This window comes from Elaeis guineensis, chromosome 4 (assembly GCF_000442705.2).
Source record: "Elaeis guineensis isolate ETL-2024a chromosome 4, EG11, whole genome shotgun sequence".
NCBI lineage: Eukaryota > Viridiplantae > Streptophyta > Magnoliopsida > Arecales > Arecaceae > Elaeis > Elaeis guineensis.
The window spans coordinates 93124088-93138703 of record NC_025996.2 but is presented as its reverse complement, the minus strand read 5'-3'; the positions used below and the strand labels follow the sequence as shown (position 1 = coordinate 93138703).

The 14616-nt window shown below is 34.9% G+C and overlaps 1 protein-coding gene across 4 annotated transcripts in view; it reads left to right on the top strand.

The window, feature by feature from the left end:
- The window catches only part of LOC105034955 (PH, RCC1 and FYVE domains-containing protein 1), a 103952-nt gene that overhangs the window by 64014 nt on the left and 25322 nt on the right, over positions 1-14616 (top strand). The window lies entirely within an intron of this gene.

Sequence of the window (14616 nt, the reverse complement as noted above, 5' to 3'; positions counted from 1 at the left end):
ATAATTTCTTAACAAACTTAAATGTTCACTGCATGCTTGCTTGTTACTGCAACTTAATTGAGAGGAAAGGATTTTGTGCAGGATAGTTCGCGAGAAAGGATTTATTTAATATGAACCATTGCATTTTCCTTGCAGAACTGCTTGACCAAACCTTTATATAGTGATATGGATGTGTCAGAATGATTTTCGTGTTTGGAACATACAGAGTCAGCTCTTGCTTGTCTCTAGCTAAAACCCTTCATATAAGCTAGTTCTAGTACAAAAGTTCTACCTGCGTGGTTACAACCATATTCTATTGGGAGAAAGCATAAACAGTTCGTAGAAATAAAGTATGCCTCCATAACAAGGAGCCAAACATCTCCTTGGAATTAAGTTCATCGACTAGTCAAGATGAATTACCTAGATCTTTGAAATATATTAAAGAGCAGTGTGGGAGTAAAAAATCCATATTTGTAGTGATAACTATCTGACACATTTTTATGTCAAGCAGCACTTTGTTGGGTCTTAAAGGTTACAACATAAGGAACAAAGAAATGCTATGAATAAATCTCTCTGCTCTCTACAGTTATATTCTTCTGAAGTGCTAAGTATATGTATTGCCGTAAAGTTCCTTAATGTATTGGTGTTATTTATCATTTACATTTACATATGATACTTAGTTCCTTATCTGGCTTTATAAAAGAGGGAAACAGTTTTCACATTCTTTTTTCTTGATAAAGTGAATATTAAAATCCACAGTACTTTGAACTGATTTTATAGGAAAGAAAGGACTCATACACGGATGTGCGCACACAGCAAAATAGAACTTACATAGTTTTTTTTCTCAGTTTGTTCCTCTATCTTTTAATGTTTATCAGAACTTTTGTATTCTTTCCCATAGTTGTTTTTTCTGACTTTGTTCCTTTATCTTTTAGTGTTTGTCAGATTTTTTGTATTCTTTCATTTGCAAGATATTCATCCTTGCCTTTCTTTAAATCATTCCAGATTCTAAAATTTTGACAATGTCATTAAATAGGTCTTGTAGCAAGAAATTGGGAGCGTAATGTTGATACTGCAACATGTGACATGTGGCTTACACGCAGATTAAGCATACTAATCATGTTTGCATTCCTTGGAAAATGTTATTTCCTAACTGTACTGAGAAAACTAAGTACTCTGGATTTCTTGAGTTCACATTTGTGTTAACCACTGCAGTCCCACGTCAGAACTCTTGAGGTTAATAAGAGAGTAAAGGAGAAATAGATGGGAACAACTGCAGATTTTAGGGAATAAGGATAAAAAAAAATTAGGAAAAAACTCACTACTCAATATTTTACAAACTTCTTGGCTCTCTCTACAGCAATAGTGACTCTGGCTCTGGCTGGTTGTGGCCATATAATTATATTACAAATTGAAGCCTACCACCTAAGGACCCCCACTTAATTCCATCTGTTAGCCAGACACACCAATGTACAGTCAAATAATATCACGTCATTTCTCTAAATCACTATAGGAGACAAATTTGATAATTGTAGGACCCATGTACTTAAACTTCACATATCATCTAGTAGTCCGAATGAAATCATTGCAATATGTTAGACTCCAAGTTGAAAAAGGAAAGAATATTCTAATAAAAACAGTGCAACTGATTCACTGGCCATCACCTTCAAGGCATTTGCAAACAGTCCACATTGATTCACGGTGGTTCCCTTTAGAGTTTAGAGTGACTCGTTGCTTATCACATTGGGATACCTTTAAGCTTCCTCACTTACCACTCTCATAAATTCTTGTAAAACCATAGTCCATACCATGTGTTGTTTCCTTATGAGCGAAGAATCTTTGACTTGAGAGGTTTTCTAAAATCTGCAGAGCATATTCCATGAGTTAGGATCATTAATATTCTTGACTCAAGAAGGTTGTGATCATTTTGAACCGAACTAATTGGGCCCAATTGATACTTCAATCTTTGAGCTTAGAGATATTACAGTTTGTATTGAGCATGAATTTTCTTGAACTTCCAAGTCCTTCTCAACCCTTGCCTAATTCAAATCTAACTATCAGCAAAAGACTATTCAAAATTGAATGTTTAATTTATCCAGCATATTTAGAAGCTAAGCTCCACTATTTCAATGTGGCTAGAGCTTTCATAATGAAGAGACTTCTAACTGAATATCTTTAGACATGATGAACGTTTGACGGACTGATTGGTACGGTACCATATCGAGCATATTGAACTAAACTGATATGCTCTATTGTATCGTACCAACACTTAGTACACCGAACCTTACCGTACTGTATCGCATACCAACGTTGTAATAGGATGGGATCTATATGGGGTTCAGTATTGAGACGGTGAATCTTGGATATTGCCTTTGAGATATGAATACATAATAACTCATTATTTACATGTCTTATCATCCAAGGACTACCATACACATGGCAATTTTGAGGAAGAATCAAAGTCTCTGAAACTTTGAGCCAAGATGTATGTATTTGCCTAGATGCCCGATCGAAGAAATAGATCGAGGCGAGTGAATCGGCCTTTCAAATCTTCTTGAGCATCGAAGACTATATTATAGGCTGAATAGAGAGAGACAACTAGTGCAAGCATGTTGGATAAGCCCAGATCGATAAGATGTGATTATCAATTCAATGGTACAAAACAACTATGCTAATGAATGAGTGTAGTGGAGAATAATTGGCGTCAACTACTAGAATGTTAAGAATGGAGGCCAAATGTGGATAGTAATAATCAAAATATGCAGTTGTTAAACAAGTGTTTGCAAAGAAATCCTTCGACAATTCAAATCAATGCATCTTTATGTTATCTTATTCTACAAGTAGCTTTTTTAGGAGTAGTGTTCATTTAGATCGCTACTATTGTAGCTTAGACTACATTCTTATCCATATCCATCTTCTTTGAATGGTCATATAATGATGCAAAAGTTCATGGAGGTCAGGGCATTTGGACCCATGCTACTCATATCCTTCCTTCTATTAGCATCTTTCTAGCTGTTCTAATGGCGGTGGCATGCTCAAGCACATGTCTATCCCTTGCCATCTGATTTGTCAACCTTTCCTTAGCACACCTAGACAAGATGTGGAAAGACCCAACCAAGTTCTTTGGCACACCTAGTGGGATATTGTGTAGCTACTATCATGCCATTATTGAAGAAAGTCAAGGAAGCAGTCGTAGAGAAAGTAGCCGCTATACTGGGGCCACTCTTGGGGCGATATGCAACATATTCGGCTTTGATGGTACAATAGGTTGAAAATTTGTTTTTGTGGTTGAAAGCCGATATGTTCAGCTATAGTACATTCCAACATATTTTGTCAAAGAGGAAAAGGATCCCATCTTCATGGAGAATGATTTGTTTTACATAGAAGTACTATGGTTTATGATGAACCCGAACTGGAGACTTCGACTAGTCAGGAGATAGTGGCTAAAGGCTGTTTGGTGGAGCTCTCGGAATCCATTGACCAAGATAGCATGGAAGCTATGCTAGCAAGGGTCACAACAGAGAACTAATCATGGATACTTTGGTCAATATTTGATCGATATTGGAGATTGTCGGGCATGGTGAACTGCAGAAGAGTGTTGGTGAAGTTACATGCTGATAGTAATTTCCAATCTTTTGCCTAGGAGTGCAGGGCAAAATTATAATTGTCATACTCCTAATCCGAGATTATGAGTCCAGATGTCATGGCAACTGCCGCATACTCATGGAGAAATCTCACCATAGACATGCAAGGCATTCCAAATAGGATATCAGTACATCACAGTAGAATTAATAATAAATTAACTCCAAAAGTTAACTAACTAAAATCAACTTAATCCCTCACAAAATGTCAACGATATCCAAAATATCTTATATCAATTAAACCTCAAATAATAATCTTATATAAGTGTATGTTTAAACTTGATTGATAATGTTGACTCTCACCTTTAAACTCACTTCTAAAGCAGTACCCATATCTGTAATTAAGAATTTGATTCTGAAAAGAAGAGAGGTAATGAGCTCGATAGCCTAGTAAGTAATGAATATCTCAACTAGATATTTTAAATATTATCATAAGATATGATATTCAAAAACAATGCCATGAATAAATATAAGAACATTCCATGCCAATTAATGCAAATCAAATCCTTTCAAATATTCATATACATACATAATCATAAATCCGATTCGAAACAAATCACATATAATTCAATAATTTTTGACTATGACTATACTTATACCTTGTGATGGGGCCAGAGCTCAATAATAATTAGAGTGCCAATGTATAACCTTCATTAGTAGGATCCACTGAATATCAATGCATAACCTCTATTGGCAGGGTCTACTGAGTATCAATGCATAACCTCCATTGGTATGGTCCACTAAACACCAATGCATGACTCTCATTGGTAGGTCCACTAAACATAGTTAGGCTGATAGTTCAAATCCAATACATGTGAAAATACCTTTGCTAGATAATATAAATGTCGTAATTCTAATCAACATATACATATACTATAATAAATCAATAAATCATAATTTTTTAAACATCTCAATATTTGCAAATCACTTTTCATTCAAATATGATTTCACAAATCACACATAAATTAAAGACTAATTATTTACTTTCAAAATAATTATAAAATATTCTAAAAGGATGGTTCATTACTTATTTCTGTAGAACATTGAATGAATAGATTCAATTAATCCTAAGAGGGTCCTTCAGAATTTATTATTCAAAATATATTTTAATCAAAATTCAACAATCAATATTTTAAGAATAAAAATCCTATATTTCGATATCCTCACAAGGTTTGCAAAGTGATAGCATCCAACAACTCGATCGGTCCAATCAAGATAATTTTATCTGATCATGGTTAGACTGAGGATACATGTGGTTCAATAGAAATCAAGAATGACGAAAACTAGCGATACTCAATAAGAGCCAAAATGGAGTGGTACACTGCCCGACTGTTATGGATTAGGATCTGTTCACTAAAGTTCATCAAAGTCATTGAAAGAAAACCTCATGCCTAAGGTCAACTCAAATTCAATAGGGATTTATAATTTTGATCTCATCCTCCAACTTTTACATATTCTAATCATTTTATAAAAGAAAGGCCAATAGTGCAAGAGTAGATCTGAATCAAAATCCTTCATTTCTTATAATTGAAATCAATATCTTAATTCTAGATAAGGATATCAAGTTTTTCATCAAAATCATTAAATCATTAATTGCTTTTGACTTAATTGATCTATTATAGGGTCATGAACAAACTTTACTATACTCTCAATAGATGAACATTCGAGGATAAAAATCTAAGATCTATAAACAATCCCAAATTCTTTCCAATAGATAGACAAACATAAACTGCAATTCTAGGAGAAAAGAAATCCACCTATATATATATATATTTTAACTTCGAGATCACAATTCGATGTGCACTAACAGTAAACTCATGATGCTAAAATAAAATTTTCTTAGCATAGTAGATGGAGGGCCTACCAGTGAAAACCACATAGGGACATCCAACATAATCCAAAATCAAAATAGTCCTTTATCAATGAAATCTTCTAGAAGCAAAAATTAAATCATGTCTTCTGACACAAACTTTTTAATTCAAAGAGTTAATATTGTTAACCAACTTAAAATAATCCAAACTATCATGCTTCCACTGTGCGCTCTGATTTAAACTATTAAAATTCTTTGAATGTACTAAATAATTTTTAATAAAATAACTACTTCATATGGATAAGATTCAAAATTTAACTTCCAAGTAAGTCAAAAGAAACTTTTAAATCTCGTCCTAAATACCCATCGAGCACATCCATCTAAATTAACCCTTGGGTCCATTAACACATTGAAAACTATCATATAGGTTTGCTATAATTCAATATGAATTAAATCTTAATTCTTGTGTCAATTCAATCAGACAATCTCAAATCAAAATCCTTAAGTAAAATCAATAAGAAAAACCTTCTAATGCTCTGCCAATTCAAGATTCAAATCAAAATATATAAGTAAAACCAACTCCATTATCTTTTCTAGAGTTTCTTCCATCGAGATCTTTAACATTTATCAAACCTTCCACAATGACCATGTAGGCCTCTTAAAATCAAATCTCAATGCAATATTGGATTTTATCAAGTATCTCAATAACAATATCAAGAGAACTCCAGATCAGTTCATAAATCCAAAATTTTAAAATAAGGTTTCCCCTATATTCCATAATCTTCGATAGTTATAAATAAGATCTTTTATCTTGATCCAAGATGATAATCAAGGATCTCACTAGCAACCTCATCAACGATGATAGCAAAAGATCCTTATATCAATTTATAAATCTAAATTTTTAATTGAAGTTTCATATACACCATATAGTGTCCAATAAACATAAATAAGATCTATTATATGGTTCTAAAGATGATAATTAACATTGTTAATAATTCCACTAAGATAAATAGTCCAAAGAATGCCGTACCGGATCGAACCGTCCGGTACGGGGTGTACTGAATCGGATCAATGGCCAGTAGATCCTGTTCGGCCATTTTTCTCGAAAAATAGCTCCGAACCGCACCGAATCAGGTGGTTCGGCACGGTTCGACGTCATACTGCCCAGTTTCGGACGGTATGGCTCGGTACAGTTCGGTTCGGCGTTGAACCGAACCATACCGACAAGCTTCACGTGGGGGGGTGGTGGGGTGTGGGGGGGTTGTAGTGGGGTCTGGGCTGTCTTTTAGTGACAGCCCAGGTGGTTTGTCTGATAGACTTGAGAGCTCTCTCAGAACTCCTGAGCCCGTCTGAGAGAAAAATGAGATGCTAAAAAAATAGAAAAAGATAAAAAAATTCTATCAAATTGCAGCACTGGGTCGAGGAGACGTTGATTTTTGATTGGAAGTAAGGTAATGCATTATTTTTTTAGTAAATATTTTATTTTTTATATTTTTGTTGTTAAAAAAGAATAAGAATGAAGAAGTATGAAAATAAGAAAAAATCATGTCAAAATTTTTTGATTTTGTTATGATTTGATCATATGTGATAGATCTTTGGAAGATCTACATGATGGCACTAAAATCGTTGAATTTTATTAATTATATATTTTTTAAATATTTATATATATTTATTCATAAAAAAATTATTAAAAAATAAATTTAAAAAAATAAAAATTAGAGTTGCAAAATCATATTTAGAATGATTCAAACTACTTAAATCTAACCTCAATTTTTTTTGAATTTTTAAATTTAAAAAATATTTTTATAATTATTTAAATAATAAAAAAATGTTATCAAATTAAAAATATGTAAAAATAGTGTTATATTTTACTTAATTCAAAAATATTATTTGAAGCATATAACATTTTTTTGAATTTATAAGTTTTAAAATTATTATTGAAATTTTTTTGAATTTATATATAATATTTTTTTAATAATTATTAAACTATCATGTTTTATTATACTTGCAAAAATTTGTAAGAAAAAAATTCAGAGCATGACATTCATTGACTTTCATTAATTATATATATTTTTTAAATATATATTTATTTATAAAAGAATTATTAAAAAATAAATTAAAAAATAAAAAATCAGAGTTTTAGAATCATGTTTAGAATGATTCAAGCTACTTGAATCTAACCTCAAATTTTTTTAAAATTTTTGAATTAAAAAATATTTTTGTAATTATTTAAATAATAAAAAAATATTATTAAATAAAAAATATGTAAAATTAGTATTATATTATAGTTAATTCAAAAATATTATTTGAAGCATATAACATATTTTTTTGAATTTATGAGTTTTAAAGTTATTATTGAATTTTTTTGAATTTATATATAATATTTTTTAATAATTATTAAATTATCGTATTTTGTTATACTTGCAGAAATGAATAAGAAGAAAGATTCAGAGCGTGACATTGGTTGGGATCATGACGAGATGCTTTCGACTCGACATCATTGGAGATGCAAATGATGCAACAGTTCAAAAGAGGGGTGACTAGGTTGAAGCAGCACCTGAGTGATGGTTATCCTGATGTGTTTGTGTCGGAAATACCTACAGGAGATCCGACAGTTGATAAAGTACTTTGCTGATTTGAAAGCAGCGAAAGAAAAGACAACAAAAGAGGACAGAAGTGGACCATCGAGTTGTAGAGCCACCTTATCACTCTAGAGAGTCAGAGGCTTTCGCTCCAGATGATGAGGCACAGATTGAGGCTGTCATTCAGGCGAGCTTGACTGATCAGTACCGACAGGAGGAGATGGCCAGATATAGAGAGCGATTTGGACTACCATGCTACGCATCGGGGTCTGGATCAGCGATCGATGGAGAAAAATTCGAATTCAGGAGGATTATCTCAGTCAGAGAGTCCGATGGTAGAGGGAGCAAACATAGCATGTCATCTTTGTTGGAAGCTTTTGGTAGTAGGAGGTCCTCCAAAGATTTCAGCATGAACCACCATCCATGATTTGGATCCACATGCTTTTTCTAGCAAGGATTCAATGCAACAGAAGATTGACACTATGGTGAAAAAGAATAAGAAGGATATGTGGCGAGTTATTGGATCATGATTTCATTTTAGTCATATTCCAGCAAATGCAGCAAGCAATCCTTACTATCGATCTGCATTTCAGCCATAGAGGCTGTTGATCAGGGTGTAAATCCGTCAAGACCTAAGGACATCCATGATCAGTTTCTTGACAGTAATAAAGAGGATCTGCAGAGATGGATTGCTTCTTACAAAAATAAATGGTTTACATACGGACTGACAGTGATGTGTGATGGTTGGACCGGTCCTACTAGACGGAGCATCATTAAATTTTTGACATACTATGATGGAAAAATATTTTTTCACAAATCAATTAATGCTTCAGATAAGACGCACGATGCCACATATATCCTTGGTCTGATGGAGGAGGTGGTTGATTTAGTGGGTGAGCAGTATGTCGTGCAGGTCATCACAGATAATGGGCCACAATATAAGACTGTCGAAGAGTTGCTGATGGAGCAGCGATCGCAGATATACTGGACCCCATGTGCTGCACATTGCATTGATCTTATATTGATGGATATTGAGAAGATTTGTAGGGTGCAGCAAATAATGAAGATTGTCCAGATTATTACTAAATTTATTTATAATCACATATGGATCCTTTCATTGATGGGATATATACTGGGGGGAGATCTTAAGACTGGATATCACACGATTTACTACCGACTACATAGCACTTGATAGTCTTCTTTAGAAGAAAGGAGTCTTACGTCAGATGTTTGTCAGTGTCGAATGATAGGAGAGCAGATATGCGAGGATCGGTACTGATGAAAGTCATATGGAGAACTTGATGATAAGTCAGTCATTTTGGCAGCAGGCTGAGGAGGTAGTGAAGACTATTAAGTCATTATATGAGGTGCTTCGCGTCGTGGATAGTGAAAGATATCTCCAGATGGGCTTCTTATGTTACATGATAGAGGGCAAAGAAACAGATTAGTGAGAATGATCTAAAGCATGCTCAAGAATTCATTAACATTATTGAACGTCGTTGGGACTATTAGATGGATAGAGATTTGCATCTAGCCAGTAAGTATGGATTCAAGAATATTTTAAAATATTTTTTTTATACTTGTAAAAGTGTACTTAATCAATTATAGAATTTATCTGCAGTTTATTATTTGAATATGAGATTTCAGTATACTATTCTTAGGATAGATATGGATAACAAGTTTTTTGCTGCTCTTCGTAATGTGATATATAAGATGGTATCCGATCCAAAAATCGTATCGTTGTCTCCAAGAGATATGCTAGTTTAAAACAAATATGATTATTTAATTGAATTCGATCTGTACTCAATAATATATTTATAAATTTAATAAATATATTTTTTTACAGACGAATTAGTTTAGAGAGGGATCAGACAGCTTTGGAGTCCCATCAGCTGTCGTAAGCAAAAAATAGATAAATTCAGGTAAATTATATATCCATAATGAGCAGCATAAATTGACATCAAATGCCTAATAATATCATAAAATTTGATATGTAATTTTGCTTTTACAGCTGAATGGTGGATTCATTTTGGAATATCCGCATAACATTTGAGAGGTGTGGTTATCCGCATTCTTTTCAGACGGTCTCTGCTAGTGGCTGTGAGCGCAATTGATCGACTTTTGTCCTTATCCACAGCAAACAGAGAAATCATCTGACACAAAAGTGTCTCAATGATCTTGTATATGTTCACTATAATACGAGGTTGAGGCTAAAATATATTCAGGAGGAAGTACAATTGAAGTACACTGATCCGACACTAGATGATTATGCTGACGAGGATGACGATCCGATCATCGGATGGCTTATAGGTCAGCAGCAGGAGCCAGAGCTTGATGAGCCAGGGTCCCCTCCACGACTAGCCAGTGTGGTAGCTAAGGAGATCAGGGTGGATCTAAGGCAATGGGCAGAAAGAAATATTTCACATAAGGTTCCAACTGATCAGCCATAGTCTGAGGGGACACAGGGGGCTCATTCATCACATGACTCTTTGTCCGATACATCCTCGCAGAGGTTTGAGCGACAAATGTTTATATGAGATCGGCAGTCAGCAACAAGACATCCATCCTTCCTATCATAGAAAACTCAGTCAGCACAAGGGGGAAAGAAAAGACAGTTGCACATGCATCATTGTCGAGAGTACAGGAGCTATCTGGCTCAGATTCGGAGATCAGAAAGAGTGATAATGATACTAGTAGTAGTAGTCATGAATCAGATGATCAAGGAGGAATTGGAGGACAGGAGATCACTACTTATGAGACAGCCGCAGGGTGATATTCGATTCACCGGTGAGTCCCAGTTTACACATGCCACACAAAATAGGGACCATGATGGACGAGTCGGTAGAGACCGTGGGGAGTCGATTTCATATAGACGACGGGCTCCTAGAGGTCGTCTAGCACACGATGCAGCTGTAGATGATCTTGCACGTAGAGTAGGATCCATGGATGTATCTGGATCATCCTCGTATTATGGATCCTATTACCTGCAGCCACCTTATGATTCATATGGATATGGTGCATCCGAGGCATCGTCTTCTAGTGGTTACTATCCTATGCAGCCTGGAGCATCTTATGGATCAGATTTTGCTACCGGCATATTCGGATGGGCTCCTTTACAGCCATACCATCATTCCGAAGATACTTCTCAGAGCTAGAGTTTGAGTGAGAGATCTGAGATGTCTTACAATCCAGAGAGGATATTTTATGGGATAAATATTCAGGAGTATAGTACATCTTGATTAGAGGGTTGGACTGATGTTCCTCCAGATTATGCCAATGATCCAGATATCTACGAGTGTCCTACTCACTCGACGAGATATTAAATGCAGAGCAGATCTTGAGGTTAATATATCATTTTTGTGCTTTGTACTTTAAAAATTTAGATATATTTTAATGCATATTTATATATTTTTTTTTTAATTTTAAGATTTTAGAGTTGTAATATAATGTAAATAAATACATATTTAAAATTTTGGATCAAGAGTCCTTGTATCGCTACCAAACTCAAAAATTGAATCCAAATATGTCAATAATATGTAATATAATATAATTTTGGAGTTATATTTATGAATTAATAACTTGAAGACCCAAAAAAAGAAACAAAACAAAAAAAAAATTATACCGATATCGAACCGGTATGTTGGAGCGTACCGTGTATCGGTACGGTATGGTATCGGTACCGTACCATAGCGGCCCGATGTCGGTATGCACTCCGATACCGATACAGTGGACCTTGATGAATACTCTATGATCTCAAAATAAAATTGATTTCTTTCATTAGAAACAGACGTATTTGCAATATTCCAATATACTTTCCTCGTACATGTTAATTTATATATGATTTATATACTAAGTTCAACCTCGAAGAATATTCCTATCAGGTATCATAAAAAATTTTCTTAATCCATCATTAAATGACTTTTAAAGAATGAATATTTATTTTGTCACTAAATAATTAACTTCAAAACTATGAGCAACATCATAGTATTACTCCTATATCAAATTTTAGTTTCCAATTCTTTTAAACAACTTATCGAAATAATAATTATAATGCATAATAAAATTTCATGATCAATTCTCTTACAATTACTTTAAATCAAAATCTAATTAATCATAACATGATCTCTAGATTACTAATCATGTATCAAACCCTCTGAATCATTATTCCTAAGCAATCTTTTCATTCATAATCACAAGATTTAGTCAAAAATCATGAAGACAACTTATACTGCAATCATCATAGATCTATATCCCGATGTTCCTAGTTTCTACCCATCTATACTCATCCTGTCTAATTTTACATGTCATAATTTATCCATTTATGCTTTGATATTATATTAATTGTCATATCCCCGATCCGAGATCGCGAGTTTAAGGGTCGTGGCAATTATTGGATACTCATGGAGAACTATCACCATGGGCATGCAAGGCATTCCAATCATGATATCAATGCATCATAGCAAAATTAATAGTAAATTAAGTCCAAATATAACTAACTAAAATCAATTTTAATTCCTCACAAGATTCCAACAATATTCAAAAGATCTTACATTAATTAAATTTCAAATAATAATCCTGTAAAATATAATAATAAATTATATCTAAATTCGGTTGATACCGTTGACTCTCGCCTCTAAACTCACTATCAAAGTAGTACACATATCTGCAATTAAGAATATAAATCTGAAAAGAGAGGAGAGTTAATGAGCTCAATAATTCAGTAAGTAATTGATATCTCAACTAAATGTTTCAGATATTATTATAACATATGATATTCAAAATAAAATATTATGAATAAATATTAGAATATATTCCATGCTAATTAATGCAAATCAAATCCTTTCAAATATTCATATACATAATCATAAATTCGATTCGAAACAAATCATATATAACTCAACAGTCTTTGACTATGACTATATTTATATCTTGTGGTGGGATCAGAGCTCAATAATAATCAAAATGCCAACATATAACTTCCATTGACAGAGCCCACTGAATACCAAAATATAACCCCCATTAGCAAGGTCTACTGATTATCAATGCATAACCCCCATTGGTAGGGCTACTGAACACCAAAAGGCTTGGCTTTTCAAGATGAAATCTGGCAATAGATCAATTGGAATCAAGCTTCGATGGCTGAGGGAGGGAAAGAAAAGGGTAAATCAACATATTTTTAAGCCTCTTACCTGACTTGCTAGTGATGCTATGGCTGTGCTTCTGATGGGCACAGTGATGGGTTTCCACAAAGAAGAAAGAGGATGGCTCACCAGCGATGGTTCAATAGCTGACGAAGGTGGTGTTCAAAGGAGTCGAGGGGCTCTTTAAGTAGAGTAGAAAGAGGAGCCAAGTCCTTGACATCGACTTTCTCTAGTGGAAATGGGATGGGAGTCTTCTTCTCCCATTCCTTTTCTATTGGGCCAGCTTTACAAATCATGCAGCATCCATTTGTGCCTTCTTTTGGGCTGGGGTATCACAATAATGACTTTACGGCACCAACCATAAGCATCAAGAGGGCGTGGGGGGAGGGGGGCTATAGGCTCAAGTGTGGTGCTCCCAATCCTCTGATTGCCAAGAAAAAGGCCAAGGTTTAAAATCCATGAAGCATTCATGAAGGTTTTAGGGCCGGTTTGGGTTCTAGGATAGAGGCATTCAGCCCTCTACGGTCTTGAGGCCCAGAAGACTTGGGCCTTGAGGGGCTAATCCACTTTTGGGCTAGGTTTGGGTTCAAAGAGGATGAGAGCATGCAAGTCATGGGTGTACTTGAGGTTGGGTGAGTGCAATCATATGTGGGTTAGCATTGGGAGTTGTTTGGGTTGAGTCAAATTTCAGGGGGGCTGAAATTTGAGAGCTAATTTGTACACATATATGTGGATGTAATCATTTTTGATTAGGTGAATGAGACCATTTTTCTTCCAACTCTCTCTCTCCTCTCTCTCTCTCTGTCTTGTGGCCGCCTCCTCTTTTGGAGAAACCCTAGCTGCCCCCCTTGCTCCACTTGCCTTATTTGGAAGCAAGAAACCCTAGCACCTAGGGTTTCTTGGCTGCCCCAAGCTTCCTAGCATCCAAGCCTTACCGCCCCTTCTTGGTGATTTGCTGCTGGTTCTAGATCTCCATGCCTCCTAGGAAGTGCTTCAACAATTGGTATCAGAGCTGGTCTCGTGTGGAAAGGAGGAAGAAGCCAGAAGCAAGGAAGATCTTCAAATTGAAATTCTGCAGCACACCTCTTCCAAGATATTTTCTCAGATCCATCTTGTGGATTGCTGCGTTTTTGGTAGGATCCAACCATCGGAAGTAGCATCAAGGTTGATTTCGAAAAGTTTGATGGGAAGTGAGCGTCTCTATGTAGAAGGTTAGGGTGAAAGATTTGTTGGTCCAACACAAGTTGGATTTGGTGTTGGAAGAGAGGCCAGATGAAATGATGGATAGGCAATGGATGTCCTTGGAGAAGAGGACATGTTCAACCATTAGAGGGTGTTTGGCAGACTAAGTGTTGTATTCGGTGCTAGAAGATAAGGATCGGAACAGTTCACTCTGACTCGATAAGGATCATTGATCTAGAACGATCCTATTGAGCTCTCACAATCCATCAGTGACATCTAGC